The sequence below is a fragment of the Lissotriton helveticus genome, chromosome 1_1 (assembly GCF_964261635.1).
Source record: "Lissotriton helveticus chromosome 1_1, aLisHel1.1, whole genome shotgun sequence".
Taxonomy (NCBI): domain Eukaryota; kingdom Metazoa; phylum Chordata; class Amphibia; order Caudata; family Salamandridae; genus Lissotriton; species Lissotriton helveticus.
In genome coordinates this window covers 585,615,669-585,637,471 of record NC_136057.1, presented here as the reverse complement: position 1 = coordinate 585,637,471, position 21,803 = coordinate 585,615,669, and positions in this window count along the sequence as shown.

Below are 21,803 nucleotides of genomic sequence, written 5' to 3'. Positions count from 1 at the left end.
TAAATCAATTTTAGTCAAAAACCAATCAACACGTACAGTTGGACAATATCCCAAACCTTTCTTTAATACTGACATCATACTTTCTGATAGTTCAACAGATGAAAGGTTAATAATCTCAATTTCATTAATGTCTTCATTCATTTCCTCCAGGATCGTAATCTCATCCCTGGCCTTGCCTCTTCTGCCTTTGCCTCTGCTCCCTCTCCTTGTCTTTCTCCTGGGTTGTTCCCATATCTCCCCCCCGGGTTCTCGGTTTCCCATTCTGATCCGACGGACCTCCTCTAAAAAAGGATTCGGGGCTACGCTAGCTGTTGTACTAGGGTCAATGTTGTCCTCATTCTCACTTGTAGATATATTACTTGAGGATGTGTTTAATTCTGAACTAGTAGGTGTTAGACCCTGCTTAGTAGTTTGCCCTTTGGCAATTAGATGATCAAATTTGCGAGCAAAAGTGTACACTCGTCCCGTATTATAGTCATGCTCGTCTCTCTTAAGTTTGCGAACTTTCCTGCGTTTTATATCCGCTTGTAAATTAGTTAGAATCTCATCTAACAGGTTGTAATTTTTTATGGTAGCTTCTGGTAAATTAAGTTGTTTAATTTCCTCCTCACATGTCTGTATTTCAATGAGGAGTTTGGCAATTTTTCTCTCAGCATTGTCAATAAGAATCCTAATCAAATTACTGGAACTATTAGTAAGTTCTTGCTCCCATTTATCTAGGAGGTCCGGTTCCAAATCCTCGTAAATTGGAATAATCTGAGACCTAAGGCCACGGGGGATACGTTTTAAAGTCAAGTATTGTTTCAAAGTTATGGCATCCCACCACTTGTTTAATTCTGACCTTTTTAGTCTCTCCAATCTAACAAATTTGGCTCTGAGTCCCTCTTGTTTAGGTTGAGAGTTAGAGGATAGTGCTACATTAACTGAAGAACCTGTACTCAGGTTCTTAAATAAATCTAAAGCCTCTTGTTCACGATTCATTTTGTTAAATATGTATTATACAAGCCACTTGTGGCTGCCTATACCCAAAACAGAACAAATATGAAGAGATGACCAGGCATATATATAGGCGCACAACAAGAATATGGCATTCAGTATCAAAATCACGATAGTAAAAAATGCTTCAAAGCAAAGAAAGGAAGGTCACCCCTCTTCCCTACAAACCCAGAATAGCAATTCCAGGTATACAATTCAAAACAGTTCCTTGCTGAGCAATACAATAAATTCAATAAATTCAGTCCAATTGTTCATATGTATCCCCAGAGTTTTCCAATCCCACGATAAATTTCATATAAGAAGAGTCGCTTCAATTGTAACACCAAGGTATATTATTGTTTACAGCATCTGTCCAATTTTATTTCATTCTTTCTTCCATCAGTAGTCAAAATTGGTCAAAAATAGGCAGCCAACACGTGTTTCGTCAGGCATTAGTATCATGCCTTTCGACTTCTTCAGGGCTGCAAGCCAAGAAGATAGTAATGAAACACTACTTACAATTCAAAAACCTTCAACCTAGTCTTTTATAAAATTTAGAGATCAAGTCACCACCTACGTGTAAAACTTACTCCCGATACATCAGTGAGTTTTAATAAAATAAAGTAAAAAGGCACCCTGTTGAAATAGTGCATACCCTGGTGTATAGAGAAAACAAGATAAGATCCAAAGTCCCAATTCTGTCAGTAATAAATAAAATAGACCTTATTTACCAGTTCAAGTACTTCTCAAATCATATAATTTCCAATAGTATAACCAAAAATCGGGCTCTGAAACGAAAGGAGGCCATCCTTCGTCTCGCATCAACCACAAAGCCACTATATTCGTCAATAAAGTAATATACTCACTCTAACAAAACAAAATCATCACGTGTGTAAATCTCCACTTATTTAATATCCACGGGTATATCACAATATCCCAAAGTAATCGCGCCACGTAACTCCTGTAATAAAATAAATATAAATTCCTCAGTAGGCGTCCCTTAACTGTAACGTCAAGGTCACGTATTAATAAACACTCATCGTATCACTCACCTATTTTTAATGCGGATTAAGAGTCCAAATTATCCTTGTCTAAGAGCTGCCAAATATCCAGGCAAGCACAGGTATGTGTACATCCGCCACTCGCTAATATCAAGAAAAGCAGAAAAGAGAAAGAACATATCGTTCTTAGAAACTGTATTTATAGTTGTAACTCTCGCTAAACTAAAATTTTACACTGTAAACGATGCTTACCAATCGTGGAGAGCGTGTACGCTCACTCTGGTGTCAAAGTCGGCAACTGGCGTGTATCTCCGGCGCCATGTTCTATAAATAACCAGTTCCTAAACTAGAGTAACATGGTCGCCATCTTGTAGTAGCTAAAATCTCTGTTGGACCTGAAAGATTCTACCAACCAAAGTAAATTTAAAGAAACGTACATATCTGTTGTATAACTCCTATTAAGAACGAGTATTGTACTCCCTTTCACGTCTATAGCTCCAAAAACACAACGTTTTGGTCTAATTTCGATTCCAGTACAAACATGAGTCCAAAAATAAATAATAGTAATAATCTATTGTTGTCCAATATCATGTAAACATCGCCACGCATATTCGAACCCCTATTTTAAAAATATCTCTAACATAGTCCAACGTGTAGTGCCACCGTTGCCGAGTGCGATCCAGAGTCAAAAGGTTTCATATGCCTAAATATTATACTGGTATATCTGTTCTAAGAGTCTGTAAGTCAGATATCTGACTCGCAGCAGAGCGAGACCCAAGGACTACCCACACACATTCCAGAAATCCAACCACCGGGTATACATGGAAGTCATATAGAGTTGATAATTATAAATATAATTGTGAATGTACACGGGGGTAGAGAAGAAGAAGATATATGAAAGACAGAAGAGAGATATCACATGTATCACGTTAATATACTTGTTAGACCTGACACCTTTTGGCGTGGTTCTTCCCCCATCTTTTTGCCTCTGACTCATGTGTTTTGATGCTGTGCTGGATTTCGTTTTTGCTGATTTAGATGCTTTGGACACTCTGCCACTACTGATCAGTGTCAGAGTGTAAGTGCTCCCTCTGTAAATTGCCATATTAATTGAATATACCTGATTGGCATATTTGTATCACCATGGAGTCCCTAGTAAAGTGCACTGTGTGTGCCAGGGCTGGTGATGACAGATGCTACTAGTGGGCCTGCAGCGCAGATTGCGCCACCCACATGAGTAGCTTTAAAATGGTGACTCAGGCCTGCCAGCGCGGGGCCTGTGTGCAGTCAGAGACTGCCTGTCCCCCTGGCCAGTGTCTCCACTGGCTGGGCCTAACCCTTCCCTGTCTGTGCACATCAGTCACCCCTATGGAAGGCTCAAGGTACCCCCCTGGGCAGGGTGCAGTGTATGGATAAGGTAGAGCATGTACTAGTGCAGGTCACATGCTCTGGTAGTGGGCTGCAGCCATTTTATGTGCTCATTGCTGTAAGGCTATCTTGCTCCATAGAGTAACATGGAGGAGGCTGGGCCCATGTGATACCAGCCTATCTTCCCATAGGAACAAGATGGGACATAAGTGAACGATATCCCTGAACTCAGAATTTAATGACACATCTTTTAGTGAAGTGTGTTTTTAAATCCTGTGTTGGAGAATAGCACTTTTAGAAAGTGGCTGTTCTCTTGTCTAAACCTTTCTGTGTGCCTGGGTTTGTGGAATGCCTGTCTGGTCTGGATGTGACAGGGGGGTTGCAGAGCCCCCAGAGGAGAGGGTCGGAGCCAGCCCGGGGATGAAAGGGCACATTTGCCTGCCCGGGAGGTGGGAGGAAGAAACGCCTGATAAGTGCTGGGCTGTGCCTGCCTGCCTCCCCATGCTAGCTCCCTCCTGCTGGTCAACTGACACCTCTGACCCTGAAGCTGACAGGAAGAAGAAAACCAGAGACACCTCAGTGCTCTGCAACCCCCAGAACTGGTTTAGACTGGACCCAGGGCCCCCTTGCACAAAGACTTCAAAGGACTTCAAAGACATTGAGGGGTATAAGGAAAGGACCCCTGACTACAGAAGTTTAGATTCTGAAATTCTACAAGCAAGAAGGAACCTCGGCTGGAAGGAGGATGGCTGGAGAACTAAAGGAAGATTGCCTTGCTGTGTGCTCTAAGGGCTGACCTGTTCTGCTGTCTAACTGGAAGCTGAGGAGGAGAAAGGGACTTTGCTGTGTGCTGTGACCCTGCCTGCTTGAAACTGCCAAGACTTTGCTGTGTGCTGTGTCTGCAACTTGAATCTCCAAGGGCCTGAGAAGAGCTGGCCCCCTGTCTGCAACCCAGGGACATAAAGGTTGCCCAAGGACTACAAGACCCTGCTGTGCCCCCTGAAGCTGCTGTGTGGCGAGGAGATCGTGAAACCCTGTGGTTTGCCTGCTTAGCGCACGGGCGGCTCTCTAATCTGCTTGAGAGCGCAGCGCTGACCCAGCCTGCTGCGTGGCCAAGATCGACGTGTTCATCGACACGTGTGTGTGGGGCAGACCAGAGACTTGTGGGCCTTCCCAATGCAAGGCGCACTGAAAACAACTGCCAGCCGTGTCACCGCCGCTGCCCGGGGGCCAGGAATACCCCCCCAAGATCGCCGATCGTTGGGGAGCTGAAGCGGCGAAGAACGAAGCCGCTGCGCTCCTATTGGCTGAGGGAGCTGAGCCCCCTCACTAACGCCGCGACGGGATTGGCCCGTGCGGCGCAGCGTCATTGGTGGTGGTGGGCCGTGATTGGCCGAAGGAGCGGAGCGTCAACATTTGCCTGCCCCGGGAGCCGCTCTTCCGTTGGCTGACTCCCGGGCGTGTGTGGAGGCTCGTCCTCGGTGCCGCGACCTGATTGGCCCAGCGGAGGAGCTGCTGCTGCGTAGACCCCGGGATTGCCGTGCGATACCCGGCGGGACCGGGAAAGACAGACCCGACCTCGCCGAGGGATTGTGGAAGTGCCCCAGCCCCCGGCCTGCCGTCTCTGCTCCCCGCCGCTCCCTGGAAGACTGAGAGCGGAGCGGAGAGCTGGCTGAGGCGGCCGGCCCTGAGCGTAAGTGAGCGCTGGGGGGCGAGGCGCACCTGAGGCCGGAAAGACGTGCCGTGTGGAAGGAAAGGAGTCCCAGCATTCGGGTGAGACGCGCCAATAGCGCGAAGGGCCCCTGGCTATAGGGGTTGATTCCCTCGGATAATTCTATCGTTGGGCATTGTTTTCCTTGCTCGTTTTTAGAGCTAATTGAGCAGAAATCAGTGGCATTATTTTTAACTACTGATTTGAGAGACTTGAGACTGTTTTTGTTCTGAGAACTGCCTATTTACAAGTACCATCATAAAGATTAAGTGCAACCCTTAAGATAACATGCACCATTTTTCTAAAGAAGTGATTATCATGCACCTGCTTCATTTACTTGCTGAAACCAGATAAAGCTATATATTTTTATAAAATATACTTACCTGTGTGGTCTCAGTTTGTGGTGGATTGGGGATTATTGTTGTGTTAAGTGCAAATGTTATCCACATTGCCTCTGTTTAACCTAGACTGCTCGCGCCATGCTACCTAGAGGGTGAGCAGGGGTTATCTCAGAGGGTTATTCCCTCACCCTGACTGGAAGCAAGGGTCCCTACTTGGTCTAAGGTACTTACCTCTGCCAACTAGAGACCCCGGGTTCTAACAATACTCATATGACAATATTCTCTGACTAGCATCATATCATAACAATGTAAACAGTAAAATCTTAGTCATTCAAAAAAACACTAGTTAAATAAACAGAGGTGGTGACTTTATCTCTAAATTTTATAAAAGACTAGGTTGAAGGTTTTTGAATTGTAAGTAGTGTTTCATTACTATCTTCTTGGCTTGCAGCCCTGAAGAAGTCGAAAGGCATGATACTAATGCCTGACGAAACACGTGTTGGCTGCCAATTTTTGACCAATTTTGACTACTGATGGAAGAAAGAATGAAATAAAATTGGACAGATGCTGTAAACAACAACATACCTTGGTGTTACAATTGAAGTGACTCTTCTTATATGGAATTTATCGTGGGATTGGAAAACTCTGGGGATACATATGAACAATTGGACTGAATTTATTGAATTTATTGTATTGCTCAGCAAGGAACTGTTTTGAATTGCTTTTATGGCTGTATTAGCCCCAATAAAGTTATTGATGATGATGATGACATGTCTCTATGTTGAAATTTTGTCTTAAAAACACATACTGTCCCTTTTTGTCTTAATCTTGGATAAGTGCATTTCTTTCTTTAGTCATCTTTTTCCATGCATCTTTCAGAACATCTTAATTCAGATTTAGACTGTGTGCAATGTGTGCCCTTCTTCTAACATCATGATAAATGTCTTATCTAATGGTCTCATTATGCAATTTACAATATTTTCATAAGCCCTAACAGAGTAAATAGGAAGGTACGGTCTAAAACAATGGCAAGCAGTGTACATCTCTTTCGCTTTTAGGTGTAAGTTCATGCTTTTGTGTAAAGGTACTTTCAAAAGTATCATGTCATAATTGGAATAATAATATTGAAAGTTATGTTGCCTATAAACTAAACCAATCAATATGATGCTCGAAATTGATTGCATATGACAAGGGAATGTGATGATATGTCACCTCGTCAGCAGCTGAGGAAGACATGTGCGCACACACATAACAATCCTTAGAATTCATGGCATGAGTATAGTCTTGAACTAACCTTGAATAAACATTAATTGAATCATCTTCTTTCAATTAATCTACAAATGAGGCCTCCAATTCATCCTCATCATGTGATAGTGTTGTATTAGTAAATGAAAATGCAGATTTCTCTTTCTCAGGTGTAAAATGTATAACCAATAAAAATGCTATGGCTACTAATACTACTACTAAAAATATTATTCCTATAATATTCGTGCATCTAGCTCTGGTTAGAATAGACGTTTATGTGAAATCAGATCTTTTAAAACGATGACTGTAGCGTAAAGTTAGTATCTTTGTGTTTGTTGGAAATGGCCCTTTCTAGGGTGATTTCTCTTGACTTTTTGCTTTTCTCCTTCCCAGTTTTCCACTGATGTGGATGCTAGCCTTAGACTTTGAGCATGTTTGACACTGCCATTCAGTGCTATAGCGCGATGCTTGTCATATACATAATGGTGATTGGTGCATACGTGAATGGCTGATTTGAGTTAGCCGTAAGTCCTTTGTCTGGGGATAAGACATATACGTAGGGCATGTATCTCGAATGCTCCTCCATGAGACTGCAGCATTGGTTGTGCATCCACGGAGGTAGCTCATCGATTGTGTCTACAGGTTTGCCCTGGTGGGGACTGGGTGCACAGGTTACTGTTACCTGGCTTGGCATTTAAAAAGTCTTGTACCAAGGTTCAGCATGTCTGTTGCTATATCGAAGTTCTCTCTGGTGACAGGGTGTGGTGTTAGTAAGAGTTAGGGCATGTGCACGTTTGCTTTGTATGCAAGGGTCGTGAATGGCACCGGGTGATGTGTTTGGTACGACAGGGCCTGCTTCTCGCATTGGATTAGCATGGGAGAATGTATGGAAAGGCTATTAAGCAGTATTTCCTACGGGCAGAAAAGTAGCAGTATAGTGTTTGGTATAGATGAGTTCCTAATGGCAAATCTCCGGGAGGGCAAGCAGCCTATTTCCAATTCACATCTGGGTGCTAGGGGGACAGTTACATCTGTGCATTCCCGATCGAAGGCTATAAACTAGGGGCTCAAGGCAAACTGCGGACCTCTGACTCCGAGGGGCCTCTGGGATGGATATGTGGGGTTGGGATTCGCGCCTGCATTCCAAGTGTCAAGGTATTGGCCCCACTAAAGATAGTGATCAAACCTCCCGGGGTAGGATGGCAGACAGCACAAAATATGGAGAGGGCGTGTGCATTTCAAAGGTGGCCTTTTGAACTCATCCAATCTTTAAAGGCCAATGTGGGTATAACTAATAGGACTCTGGCTTCTGAAAGAAGAGACGCTTTTAGATTTGGAACCATACTACGTTAGTTCGACACTGGGACATCAACACGAGGAATCATTAGGGCAGGAAGGACTGCAACTGGACTATCTGCAGACTTGTGGTGGCCAGGAGCTTGTTGTGCTCCAGGAAAGTGACTATCACTTGGTGGATTTTGCCTGGATGTTGCTGGCCTGCAGCTAAGTGCTAGCTGTGGTGGCCTGAGTCCCGAAGTTCTCTCCGAGTACCGGTTGGCTGGCCTCCTGTCCACAAGATACCAGGGACGTAAAGGATCTCAGTTTCCACAATATCATAAGGACTGCACAGGGTGCAGCAGAAACATGTGGAAATGATCGTTGGTTTGGACAAGGACCGCCTTGACATACACCATCATCACTCTGTGCAGAGGATGATGCTTGTAAAGATCAGCAGCCATCTGAGATGCTAGGACATGTGGAGTTCGAGGAATGTGGGGGAAGCTTGTAGAGTCAGAGGGATCTGTGCTTGCAACCAAGGGGACCTATGGTACCTTGCACTCTGAAGCGTGTGGTGTCCAAGGGTTGTTGGGGGAACCTGAGCTGGGAGCTGAGACTGTCTTTGACCTCCAGATCAGGACGACGACAGTGCCTGACATTACAGCCTCTGTCCGAGGTCGCTTGCTTCCTCTCCCTGGACCAACGCCACAAGGTACTTTGTTGTGGAGAACATAGTGACGAGGCCTTCTGGGTTTCATGAGTCTTTTGGGCTTCTACAGCTGACTGTCGGGGGGGGGCTATGACAGGTGACACCTACGCATGTGGGAAAAGCATTTCTCCAGACTTGGAAGTGCTTCCTGGGTCACAACCTTTTGGCAATGGGGGGGATAGCAACTCCACACTTGTGCAGGTCCCTGGAAGTATAATCTTGATTAACGGAACTAAGTAACTGTTTTAATCTGTGTTAGGTGGTTCAGGCTTTCTAGTCAACGGGGCGCCAGCAGGGGCAACGCGTATCACTGGCTGGTGTATTTGAGTGCCGAAGGGGCTGGGTCACAAGGCGTAGTTAAAGATCTATGACTATTTTGACCTTTCTGCTAATGGGAAAGTTCTACAAGTACTTCCTAGGTCACAACCTTTTGGCAATGGGGGGATAGCAACTCCACACTTGTGAAGGTCCCTGGAAGTCTAAACTTGATTAACGAAACCAAGTAACCGTTTTTATCTGTGTTAGGTGGTTCAGACTGTCTAGTCAACGGGGCGCCAGCAGGGGCAACGTGTATCGCTGGCTGGTATATTTGAGTGCCGAAGGGGCTGGGTCACAAGGCGTAGTCAAAGATCTGTGACTATTTTGACCTTTCTGCTAATGGGAAAGTTCTACAAGTACATGTAACTGTAAAGTGTATATACAATATTTATTCATTTTGATTTCAGTGGGGAAGTTCAACACTTACATAGAACTGTAAAGTGTATGTACAGTGTGTATCTCGCTCCAATTTCAGTGTGTGTCTGTAATACAAAAAGTGTTGTTTATACATATGGTGTGGAGTCTTTTTGGTGGCATATGCAATGTGTTGCGAGGGTGGTGCTGGCCCAATCCTTTATACTTGGACCCCGAGGATAAATCTGACTGCTCGAGGCCAAGCTACCCATGGTTGAGCGCTGGTCATGGGACATGTGTATCGTACTCATCCTATTTTGTACAGTGGATTCTGACTGGCTTTGATTTTTCCCATGTTTTTCCCATGTTCTAAAAGACAAGGGAAGCCCAAATACAATTGGTCAGGGACCTTGGGTAATCAAGTATTTCTAAAGACAGTGGTCCCTAGACAAGGGTTAATGTGAGTAAACAACAAATACAGACCGAATCAGGACTATATTTTAAACTGTCCAGCCGGACAGGGTTTTATTAATATGCATTAATATGCAGTTGCTTAAATATATACAAAAGAAACAATTAAAGTGGGACACAAGCCTCTATCCAACTTAGTGGGAAGGGCATACAACATGAAAACAAAAAGGCTCAGGCAGAGTAAATTGTTTGTATGGGGCACATTTTGATATGGCAAGCAAATTATAGTGGAGACACCATTACATAAAATTAGTATTAAAGATATGGCGCACAACAAGTCGACTGCGTTTCGATCCTTACAAAAGATATAGGATCATCATCAGGACTTTATCAATGGTATGCCTGTGTACATTTTGCCTGTAATAACTAATTAGAAGGGCTATAACAGCTTAATTAAGCTACCAGACGGCGTCCGGTGTATTCTGGAGGCTGAGAGGTTATTGCCTCATAGTGGTCTAGGAATCAGGGTCCAGGAAGGCTTATTTCAGATGGCTGCAGTATATCTGGGACAGTAACTCAGTGAGCTGTGAGCCGCGTCCACGGTCTCAAGTATCAGGGAAATCTGTGATTAGCTGCTGTTACAGCATTTCTTGCCTGTCAGAATCGTGGAGAGGAGTTTTTTTCCCAGCCAGCTTGAAACGGCTGGGTCTAACAGTATTATTGGACAAGCTGTCTTTATTTTTGTCTTTTTCTTTGGTATTCAGTAAGTTTCTTGCAGCTTTATTTACAACAATAGTCGTATAGTTTTACTTAGCTCTACTCCGTGTTCTGCTAAGTCGGCCTAGTAATGTTCTTAATTCTTCTTAGCAACTTATCAGTCTTTTAGTCTATTTGTACAGTTAATTCAATGAGTTTGTCATAAACAGTTTTTTCTTTCTCAAAGGCCTTTTCAAACTTGAAAGTCAACATTTTTAAGAGGGTTCAGGCAGTTCTCTGCTCCAGTCAAGCAAATCTTGTATTGGCACATTTAGCATTTGGCTTACCTAGTAGGTCCATTCAGGTGCTGAATATCTTCGGTCTTAAACATTTGTATCTCCTTGGTACCTGATCACTTTCTTTGTCACTTACACCACTCAACTCTATTTCGTCACTGATTGTAGGTGGTATTGATGCAATTGACTTGATTTCAACTTTTTTCGATCATAGATTCTTGGTCATTCAGCACTGAAAGTTCTTTCTGATCTTGATATAGTGCTTTTTTTTTTTTATATAGTGCTTGTTCCTTCTGGATATTCTTGAATGAATGAATTAAAACCATAGACATTGCAAGAATCATACATTGTTGGATGTTTAGCTAAAAATATCTAAAAGCAAAACTTATTATACCTTAGAGCAACCGTTGCACATCTTAATTAAAAGACAATTTCATTATTTAATGCCCTTCATAGTTATACAAGTAAAAAAAACAGTGTACTAAAGGTTAATTGGATAAGGTGAACCAAGAAATACCTACCTAGAGATCTAAAAGTAATTGCTCATAAGCCAGCTTTTTCTCTGAATAGCAAAAATATATATACTTGACTGCAGCTAGATGTAGATCTACAGGTAAAGTGCCAGTGTGCAAGACTATAATACAATTAAAGTGCCAACGTGCAAGACTACAGAGCAGATAAAGTCCTGGATATTCTTGATGCTCTGCAAGTATCTCAGACTTCACTTTTGCTGAAATTTTCACTCCTACTCCAAGAGCTCCAATGCCACTCTGTGCGTTATTCTATAATTGGATATCTTCAACTGTCTGCGGTTCTTCATGCCTTTTTCCTTGCTGTTGTGTTACTTCCAGTACGAGTTGAATCTGAGGTAGTGCAGTCACCAGTGTTCTCGGTTCCGACTCATAAAACACTATTTCTTCATATGGATCTCTTGTTCTCTGTGTATGTGAAGCATATACCTATTGTGGCAATGTGGGACATTTAACAGAAGTGTTTGTGACTAAAATCACCTGGTAGGGGAATTTCCAATGTGGCTCCAGACAGGACTTTCTCACGTGCTTCTTAATCAGTCGGAGTTTATAAAGCACAACAACTCACCCACGAGGGTCTCAAGGCGCTAAAGGGGGGCTCCGTAGCATGCTGGGGTCATCCTAAGAGCCAGGTCTTTTCTGAACTAGAGCAGTGTGAGGGATTGCCAGAGGGGGACGTCATTCCAGGCCTTGGCTGAGAGGTAGGAGAAGCATTTCCCTCATGTTCTGGTCTTGTTGATGCGTGGGATGGTGGCCAGAGCGAGGTCAGCTGATCGGAGGTTTCTCTTGGGTGCGTGGAAGGGGAGATGGTCATTTAGGTATGCTGCTCCGATGTTGTGGAGGCTTTGTAGGTGTGGGTGAGGCGCTAGAAGGTCATTCTTCTTTCGATGGGTAGCCAGTGGAGATCACGGAGGTGATGGCTGATGGGGTGGTGTCGGGGTATGCCCAGGACTAATCTGACTGCAGCGTTCTGGATGGTCTGGAGCTTGTCAAGTAGTTTCTTGTTGATTCGAGCGCGTTGCCGTAGTCCAGTTTGCTGCTGATGAGGGCGTGCATGACAGTTTTTCTGGATTCGGGGTTGATCCATCTGAACGTTTTTCGGAGTATAGATCAGCGGAAGCCTTTCTGGCATACATACCTAGAATTAAAAGAGCCCGTAGTGGAGGTAATTCCAATGTGTATTTGGCAACAGAATTTTTGGAATTTGCTCCCTCTTCAGCTCAGGAGGGAAACCTCTGAAGTCTCCTTTGATAAGAATCTCAAAACCTGTTTTTTTAGATCTTTCTAAGTAAGGTACAGCTATTTGTTCTGCTTCTATGTCAGGACTGAAACCTCAGCAATGGGACACGTCAGTTGAAAAAGCTATGCGCTTTACAAATCATATTATTATTATTATTACTATTATGATCTCATCAGCATATCTGTTGCCGACTGTGACATAACTATTGTCACTTCTATGAGCTGCACATTTAACTGCAACAGTTTCAGTGTGGGCTTGAAACACATCCAATAATCTCCTTGCATGTTCATTGTTTCTAATCTGTGAACTATATGATGTCATAAAGCCTCTTTGTGATCATAACTGTCCAATGTGATAGACAACACCAAAGTCACACTGACTGTAAATATAGTCACTTTCATTTGGACTGTTAGACTGCAGGCTCTGGTAAGGACAATCAAATCTGCAACTTGTGCTGAGATTATACCTCGAAGCCAGGAAGCTTCAACAATGTCTTAGATTGTATAGACGGCATAAGCTGATATCAGGAAACCATATTTGTTCTCAAGCATGAGCCATCTACAAACAGGACTTAATCAGATCTTATTAAAGGCTCCTCTTTTATGTCGATTCTTGGCTTGGTGCATAAATCCGTGACATCTAATCAGGCAAGTTTGAAATCATCAGTATTTTCAAAATGTACAGGAAGGGGCATCAAAGTGCTAGGATTTAAAATATGACCCCATTTCAGCATCACATTGTTAGAAGCATGAATTTGCTGCTCATATTTAGTGTGGCAGGAACTCGTCATGTATTGGGTTTTGGTTCTGGTAAGTTAAATCTCCACTAAAAGAGGGACAATTACAGTTAAAGGATCTCCCATCACCGTGCTTTCACACCTCTCGAGACTGAGACTCACCGCAGCTACCGATTTCAGACAACCAGGCAACCCTGATGCGAAGGGATCAAGGGTAATAGAAAAGTATGCAACGGGACATTTAGCCTCACTGTGCATCTGTGTAAGCAGTGAGAGAGTAAATTTCTTGGCATATTCTATCATTCCTAGTGCTGGTGCACAACAGATACTTTCTCTCAGCTCTAGGAAAGCTTTCATGCATTCATTGTCCCATGGAAGCGAATCAGGCACATATTTGTGCGTCAGCAAAGTCTTAGCCACCAGGGAAAAGTTAAGCATCCACTGTCTATAGTAGCCACCCATTCCCAGCAACATTGTGACTTCTTTCTGCGTTTTAGGAGGACCTATTATTAAAATTGCCTCAGCTCTCTCGTGACACTTTACTCATTAATTTTTCAACGCTATGTCCCAGGCATTGGACTTCTTTTTGGCAGTATTGCAATTAACTCTGGGACACTTTATGTCCTTTTTTCAGCAAGATTGTTTAAGGGTACAATGGTATCTTGCTTACAGGCTTCCCTTGTTTCTGATGCCACATGTATGTTGTTAATATATTGAACAAGAACTGAGGTACAAAGCATTAGCAATGTCCACATATTTGTCTTTAAAATCTGACAAAAAATTGATGGACTTTCAGTATACCCTTGTGAAACTCAGCATCATGCCAAAACCAAACAGAAACTGGCTATCCTCATGTAAGAGAATCGAGAAAAAAACCAGACAAAGGTCAACGACATTGAACCATTCTGCTATGCACAGAATTTGGTATAATATGGTGGCTGATTCTGTACCCCATGACAACATGGAATTTCATTTTGATAATTTTTTTTCAAATCCTGAACTAATATAAATTTACCATTAGGCTTCTGTAATCCCATAATTGGTGAGTTACATGGGCTACCAATTTATTTCGCTCAAAATCCCATTCTGCAACATGTCTTCAATTATTGGTGTTATCCCTGCTATTATTTCTGTGGTCATGTGATAAATTGGCAATCTTGGAAAAATTGTATCAGGCTTGAATGTGATACTGACTGGTTCTATACCTTTGATTAGTTCAATTTCCTTTCCCATAAGAGCCCATCATTCTGGATTCACTGTTTCGCTTAAATCCGGGGGCAACCCTCCTAAAGTCCTCTATGAGTAAAGCATAGCATCTTGTGTCAATTTAAATTCTATGTCCTCATCGTGTGTTTAGAATTCAACCCCCTTAAGGGTGCAATGATTTGTGTAATTTAACTTGCACAACACCTCATGTCCCAATATGTTTACAGGACTCAAACTTTACACAAAAATGTAATGATTTAGTTCAAATGAACCTATTTTTGCATGTACTTCTCTTGAAACAGGATTCGTAATCTCCTTGGTTGTAACTCCTACAACTTGGATCTTTATTCCCGAGAGGAGTAAGCCTGGGACTTCCGCTGTTCTAACAGTGGACGGGTAACACTGGTATAAATAAGAAAGTACACTTGGTGGCCATTTACCTCACCTTCTAAAAATGGTCTACTCTGTTCTACCCTTTAGACTGTGCCAAGTACACAATCTGTCTCCCCCACAGGCCCTGTCATTGAGAATATTCTGTCTTGAAATTGCCTCTCTCGATCATAGGGATTTGCCGGTATGCATTCTGGTTCTGTGATTATTCTGGGCATCTGATTCATGTTCATTTTAATATTACCTGCAATCTGTTGAACAAAACTGGCTTCTGTATCCTGCGCCTGCAGTTTCACTTGTTGAACAGGAATATTTTGTATTTGAACCTGATTTCCTTCCTTGCATTTGATTATTAGCATTCATTATATCTGTATTAAGCCTACACTCGCGCTTCCACTGCCCAATTTTGTTATAAAGATAACTAGGAGTCATTTTCTTCAACGATGCAATATCTATGCCTGTACTTGGATCAGTCGGAACTCCTCGACCTCGTCCCTGAATGCCAACTGCACTTCCTTGAGCACCCTGATGACCAACATCCTCTATCTCATTCTGGAAGCCGACATTCTACATTGCGCCAACATTTCCTGCAAAAGACTGATTCTGAAAACTTTCTGTGCCAGCTTTGTCTTTTCTAGTATTCATTCTCTCTGCTTCATCTCTTGTACATCACTCCAGTACTTGGCATACTTCAGGACCTCATCTGGTAACTTTGTTTTCCAACAAAGTACATTCTGCTGTATATGCCGACTGATCTCTTGTCTTAAACTAAGCACAAACTGCAAAATAAAGAATCCCACATCAGTGGACTGAAGATGCTTTGGGCTTGTATGCTGCTGAAATACCTTTCACAATCTTTCATAATACTCATGCGCTGACTTTTACTTCCTGCAAAATTCTGTTCAATCTCACTTAATACAAATCTTTCGGAGGAACTCTACCCTTCAAGAAAGTAATCACCTCATTGTATTTATCACAGTAGGTGATGGTGAATTTGTAAGGGAATCTCTTGGTGGCTCTGCATCTGGCAAATGAACAGTGGTTTCTATTCAGCCCACAAATTATTCGGGACGACTATATTAAAGAATGTATTAAAGTCAATCCACAAATGCTTTTCAACCTTAATAACCTTTCAACCTGGGTATACTATTGCATAGGACTTTCAATTTTGGAAAACTGTTCGTAAATAATGCAGGGTCTCCTCTACTACAAGGCACAAAAACGTACCCTCCACCAGGTATTTCTCTTAATGGGTAAGATGAAGCTCTTCCTATCATCCGGAGGTGGCCTGTTTCGTTGCTCATTTTTGTTTTTCAATTTCGCAAACTTACTCCACCTGCGAACACTCTTATAAATTCAATAATGTGTAATAGCATTCCTGAAGAATACATAGTCTCAATTGATTCATCATGTAAATGTATTCTGAAACTTCTCTTAAATGGGATGCTGTTTGGAAGATCGACTTCATGTTTGCTTGCCAACTCAGTTAGGTAGTCATGTACTGTTGCTGCTTTCCTGGTAATTTCTTTGCATAAATAAATCAGTTATTTTTCTGGATATTAATTTATGTGTTCAAGATCCAAACGCCCTCCAATTATTTACTCTAATTAGATTTTTAATTTCAGGAAATTTATTGATCTTCCTCTTTCCACACTCTAAATTAACGTCAACCTTCCTGTGCATTCTGTCTTTATACTGGTTCTGGCAGCATCCGCAAACCATGGGTGAAAAATCCCTCAAACAAATTTGTCTCAACCTGTGTCAGTTGTGTCATAAAGACACGTCTGCTTCAATCCCCTAATGATTGAGTAGTTTGTGTTGGTATCCATACAACAAACTGAATTCTGTGAAGCCAGAATAAACCCTGCCACTGGTGTTCCTCCAACAGCTCCTTGAGCTACTGCATTTGGGACACAGTTAATCGAAGCATTTGGTATGCACATCTCTACTGGCTATGCTGTGATCTCCCTAGGTACTGGTAGAGTCAGTAGCACCTGTAGGCATTACCGTCTGAACAGTCCCTACTTAGGCTGGTACTTGATTTATTATCACTGGTTGTGTAATGGGCTGTGTCACTGCAGACTGTGCCACTACAGACAGAGCCAAAACAGGCCGGGTCATTGACAAGGTTGTAGAAATTTGATACACATTTGGATCAACAGGGGCTTTCTCCACAGTAGCATTATTAGATGTCCTTTTATCAGTATCAGTCACGGGACCCACATAAGGTGGTGGACGTGCAGCCAATAATTCGTCCATGATGTCCTCTCCTGACTCAGTATCAGTATCAGATTTTATTTCTTCCTTTGTCTCTTTTTCCCCTTTGGCCTTAGCCTTTTTGGGATTTTCAGGTTTCTCATCTTTCTAATTTGTAATCACAGGATATAATCTATTTCCCTTCACTATTACCTTCTCCAGTTCTGCTGTTTGTCATCCCATACAGGATCTGCATCATTTTTCACTGCTCGCTTTGTTCGTCTTTTATATTTATCTCTCTCTTACCATTCATTCCCAGGCACTTAAGGCTTCAGATTGGGTAGGTCCATTGAGGTGGCTTCATATCTCAGAGTACCTCTCAATCTGTTATTTAGTACAAGTTCAAATGTCTACCATCTTCGAAATCTCAATACATCGTCTTTGTCAGTAATCTTGCTTCATTGACGAAGCCATACACTTGTATATAACCTTTTTCGTTCATCAGGCATCAAGCAGGCGGACCGTCAGGATGGCCTCTTCACCTTTCAGAACAGCAATAGGTACATCATCTCATTAAATCCTTGATTGCTTTGAAAAATGTTATGATTTCAAATTGAATTCAACAAATGGCAAAATATAAACCTTCATTGTTTTACTTCTGTTCCATACATGTCAGATTTCAGTAACCCCTTCTCCCAATGTCAGTGTGGTTCTGAAGCCAACTATCCAATGGCTCTACCAGTGTGACTCTACCAGTGGCAGCTCCTCCGCTACGGGGGAGGAGGGTAGGCCCCACTTGCAGCAAACCAAAGAATAGAAAAATAAGATGATAATAAACTGTGGTTTATTATTGTTTTATTTTGTGTCCCAGATTCTTGGGGGCAGGGCCATGGGGGTGACAGGCGCACACAGGAGTGGTCTGCACTGTTATCAGTGCATATCACAGTGTGGCCACCCGTCTGAGGCCGGCCAAACAGTCATGCGGACTCTGCATGTTCTCCACGCAGACTGCATTAGAGCCTGTGTGGGGATCATGCCCAGACTCCCAGTCCCTGGCTGAGCGCCAAACCACGACGCTGCACTGTAGCGTTGTGATTGACTCAGTAGAGCCTGAGTGTTGCCGGCAGGAGCAGAGCGAGGACAGGAAGGACTACAAGTTGAGATACGGCGGCAAGTAGGTGCGTTTATTATTTTTTTTGCTTCCCCACTCCCGATCCATGCCAGCCGCCACTGCTCTTCACACAGCTTAATTAATCTCAGCACGGCGTTTCACACCACCTGGCCAATACCAGCGCTGCACAATATGATACAGCAACCTGCTCCTTACAGCTGCCCACCCTCCTTTACAATTTCTTTGTACACACACACTGCTTCAAATCTACAATTTTATGCAATATAAAATAACAATCTTTACTTCTTCTAAAGGCAACAAAGAACAATTCAACAACTGGGACTTTCAGGTTTTTATACCTTCCGACTTTTTTCAAACAAAAATAGTTTGAATTATACCAATAACATGTCAGCCAGCTGTAAATCCCCTAATCAATGCAGTGTCACCTTTGCTCATCAAGTTTCACTAACACTGGTCAATATCAGCACAATCACAACAAATTGTTACTCTCCTGTCTCACTTGTGCAGTCCACAATGCCTAACGACTTGCACTTCAAATCATTAGCTGACAAGAATACCAAAATCAACTATTTGTTTATCTATCTGTCTATCCTAGAATTTTAGACTACTTCTTAGTCTGATAACTTCTTCGACAAAACCGTATAAACATCAGCAAATCAAAAACATCCATAATTCATTCAAAACATTAATGTACAAATAACAATAGCCACAACAATTGTGATGCATAACCCTATTGATACTCACACCTCTAATTCAGCACCTGCAACCGCCTTAGAAAACTGTACTCAGTCTTCACACTGGCTTTGTGCAATTGGGCATTGGACATTTACCTATCTATCTTGGGACAATTACAATTTTTGCAGCTCCTCCTATGTAAACCATCATCTGCTACCAAATTTGGAGGAGAATGACTTTAAATAAATATTTTGTTTACAGTATCAATTATTTTACTCATCTGGAGGAAAGTCGCCACTCATTAGTGGGCCCAAGGCCAAAAGAACTTTGGCGTAAGAAGAGAATCAGAAGCTTCAAATCATCAATTCTAACTTTCTGTACATCAGATTTCAACTGTCATTTCTTAGGAGGCAATTGTGAGATTTGGTATAAGTTGTCAAAAGTTTTATTAAAATCTTTTCAATGATTATCTTTATTCTCAAAATAGGTAATCAATTCATCAGTAATAAAATACAGAACAAATGCATAAATCGCGTTCTATACAACTATATCTCTATTCTAAGTCTTGGAAATGAATCTTTAGAACCCATAAAGTGTTCCAAATTGAGAGGTGAAAGCTTAAAGCTTTAAGAAATTATTATCTGTTAGCACTTCCCATACAGAGAAGCTTGTGAAATTATGTAGGGTCTCAGAGCAGCATAGATTCAGGCAAGGGAAATTAATAGGTCTCTGAGAAAGTAAGAAAATCTCAGCAAAGGGTTCTGCAGAGAGTCTAGAAAAGGTCTGAAGAATCTCCACTCTCCCACACACTACTCTAATGCGCATATATAACATTTTTATATCTCTCACTAAGATAAAATGTTACATTCTTCAGTTTTCTCTGCAAATCAACGTGTGGTGTTATCATGGGAAAGCTTCTGTCATCTAAGCAGTTCAGGACAAAAGGCTTACAGACATTAAGTGCTTAAAAAGAAATATTCTACAAACATTATGCAAGTCAAGGTTAGGTTCCCACTGTTAATTTCTACTATAAGACAAATTAGCTGATGGTTTGGCCTCTACATTACACAGATGAAATCATACAATTCTCAAATATTCTAATTTGCAAATTTTATTAATGTAAAAAAAGTTTACGGAGTTTAAAACTACACAATTTACTCCATTATATTCTATGAAACTACGCCTATGGGAATGTCAAAATTTAACGTTTTCTATTAGTTCATTTCAGTTTGGCATTTTTGTATCATTCAGTCTCGCATCTTTTATTATTACTATTCTTGACCTTAGGTCAAATAAAAGGAAAAAACAGAAAATGCATTCAGAAGTCTTTCTAATTTAATTCATGCCACTATGGAAGCCTATTTATTTGTTTGTTTTACGAGTTTTACATAGCGCAAACATGACCCGTCATGGTATCAGAGCACTGTACAAATAGCAGATAAGTCATATATTCAGGGGAAAAATACAGTAAGGAATAAGCAAGCAAAATACAGATACAATTAACAATCGGCCTGGGAGTTTCAAGATTCGTAGATGCCCATAGGAAAATAGTCAAGCTGAGTGACTTTAGGGCTACTATTGAAGGAATCTATTCAGCAGAAACATGTTTACTTCTTTTTTGAAGGAGGTAGTCGAGGTGCTTGACCTGGTTTTAAGCGGCAATGCGTTCCATATTCTTGGGGCTAGACCAGAGAAGGAGCAGTTGTAAGTTTTATTTTTGTTGAGCTTGTGTGTTTTCAACAATAGGGTGTTTGCACTTCATAAGGACCTGCTACCCCCAGACAGTTCTAATTTATGGGCTAGGTAGATGGGAGTGGTATGGGGAAGGGACTTATGTGTTATGCAGACTATCTTCAACTGGATCCTTGCTTCAAACGGGAGCCATTTGAGATGTTTTAGGTCTGTGGTAATGTGGTTGAATCTTCTGGATGCTGTGAAGAGCCTAGCAGTCGAGTTCAATTTGGCGTTAGCAGTGCCAGCCTTGCTTTGGGTAAGCCTTCAAGAATAGCTGTTCCGTAATCTAATCAGGAGATGACTAGGGATAGGACTGCTAATTGAATGTCCTCAGGGGGCAAAAAGTGTTTGATTTTCCTTAGAGTATTCAATTGGTAATTGGCTTCCCTGGTGGTTGCACTGATATGATCTTGTATTAAGGTATTTGTCCCACGTTATACCTAGTGATCCATTAGAGTCAATAACGTTGGGCTCAATTGAGAGCTACAAGTTGTTTGAGCCATTTGCTTAAGACAGCAGAGTGACTGTGGGAGGCGATCGAGAGGAATTATGTTTTGAGTGTGTTGAGCACAAGGTGATTGCGGGTTAACTATTGTTTGGTTTCCAGTAGGCTGCAGTTGAGAGTTTTGATATCTTCAGGTGAAGAAAGTTACAAGTACAATTGTGCATCATCAGCTTACATTTGGTAATGATTGTGTGAGTGCTTCAGAATTTCGGTGAGAGGTTCTATGAACAAGTTGTATAACATGGGTGAAAGTGTGGATCCTTGAGGCACTCCACTCAAGACCGAATTAATGGCAGGGTTTGATTGAATGCTATCTGACAACGTGGTGAGGCAGGTCTGGGGAACAATAAAAACAAACAAATACAAGCATTTACAATGCAACGGTCTCGCCTTTGCAAAAGTTAGCGCTTTTGGCATTGTAAATGACAAATGTTTTATTTATGTGTTGGTTTTGGAAACAGATAAATAAATGGCATTGTCATGAGCAGTAGAGAGTGAGTAGTAGAGAGTGAGTAGTAGAGAGAGTAGTAGAGAGTAATAGTGAGTAGTAGAGAGAGTAGTAGTGAGTAGTAGAGAGTGAGTAGAGAGTAGTAAGTGAGTAGTAGAGTGTGTAGTAGAGAGTAGTGAGTGTGTAGTAGAGAGTAGTGAGTGTGTAGTAGAGACTAGTGAGTGTGTAGTAGAGAGTGTGTAGTAGAGAGTGTGTAGTAGAGAGTGTGTAGTAGAGAGTGTGTAGTAGAGAGTGTGTAGTAGAGAGTG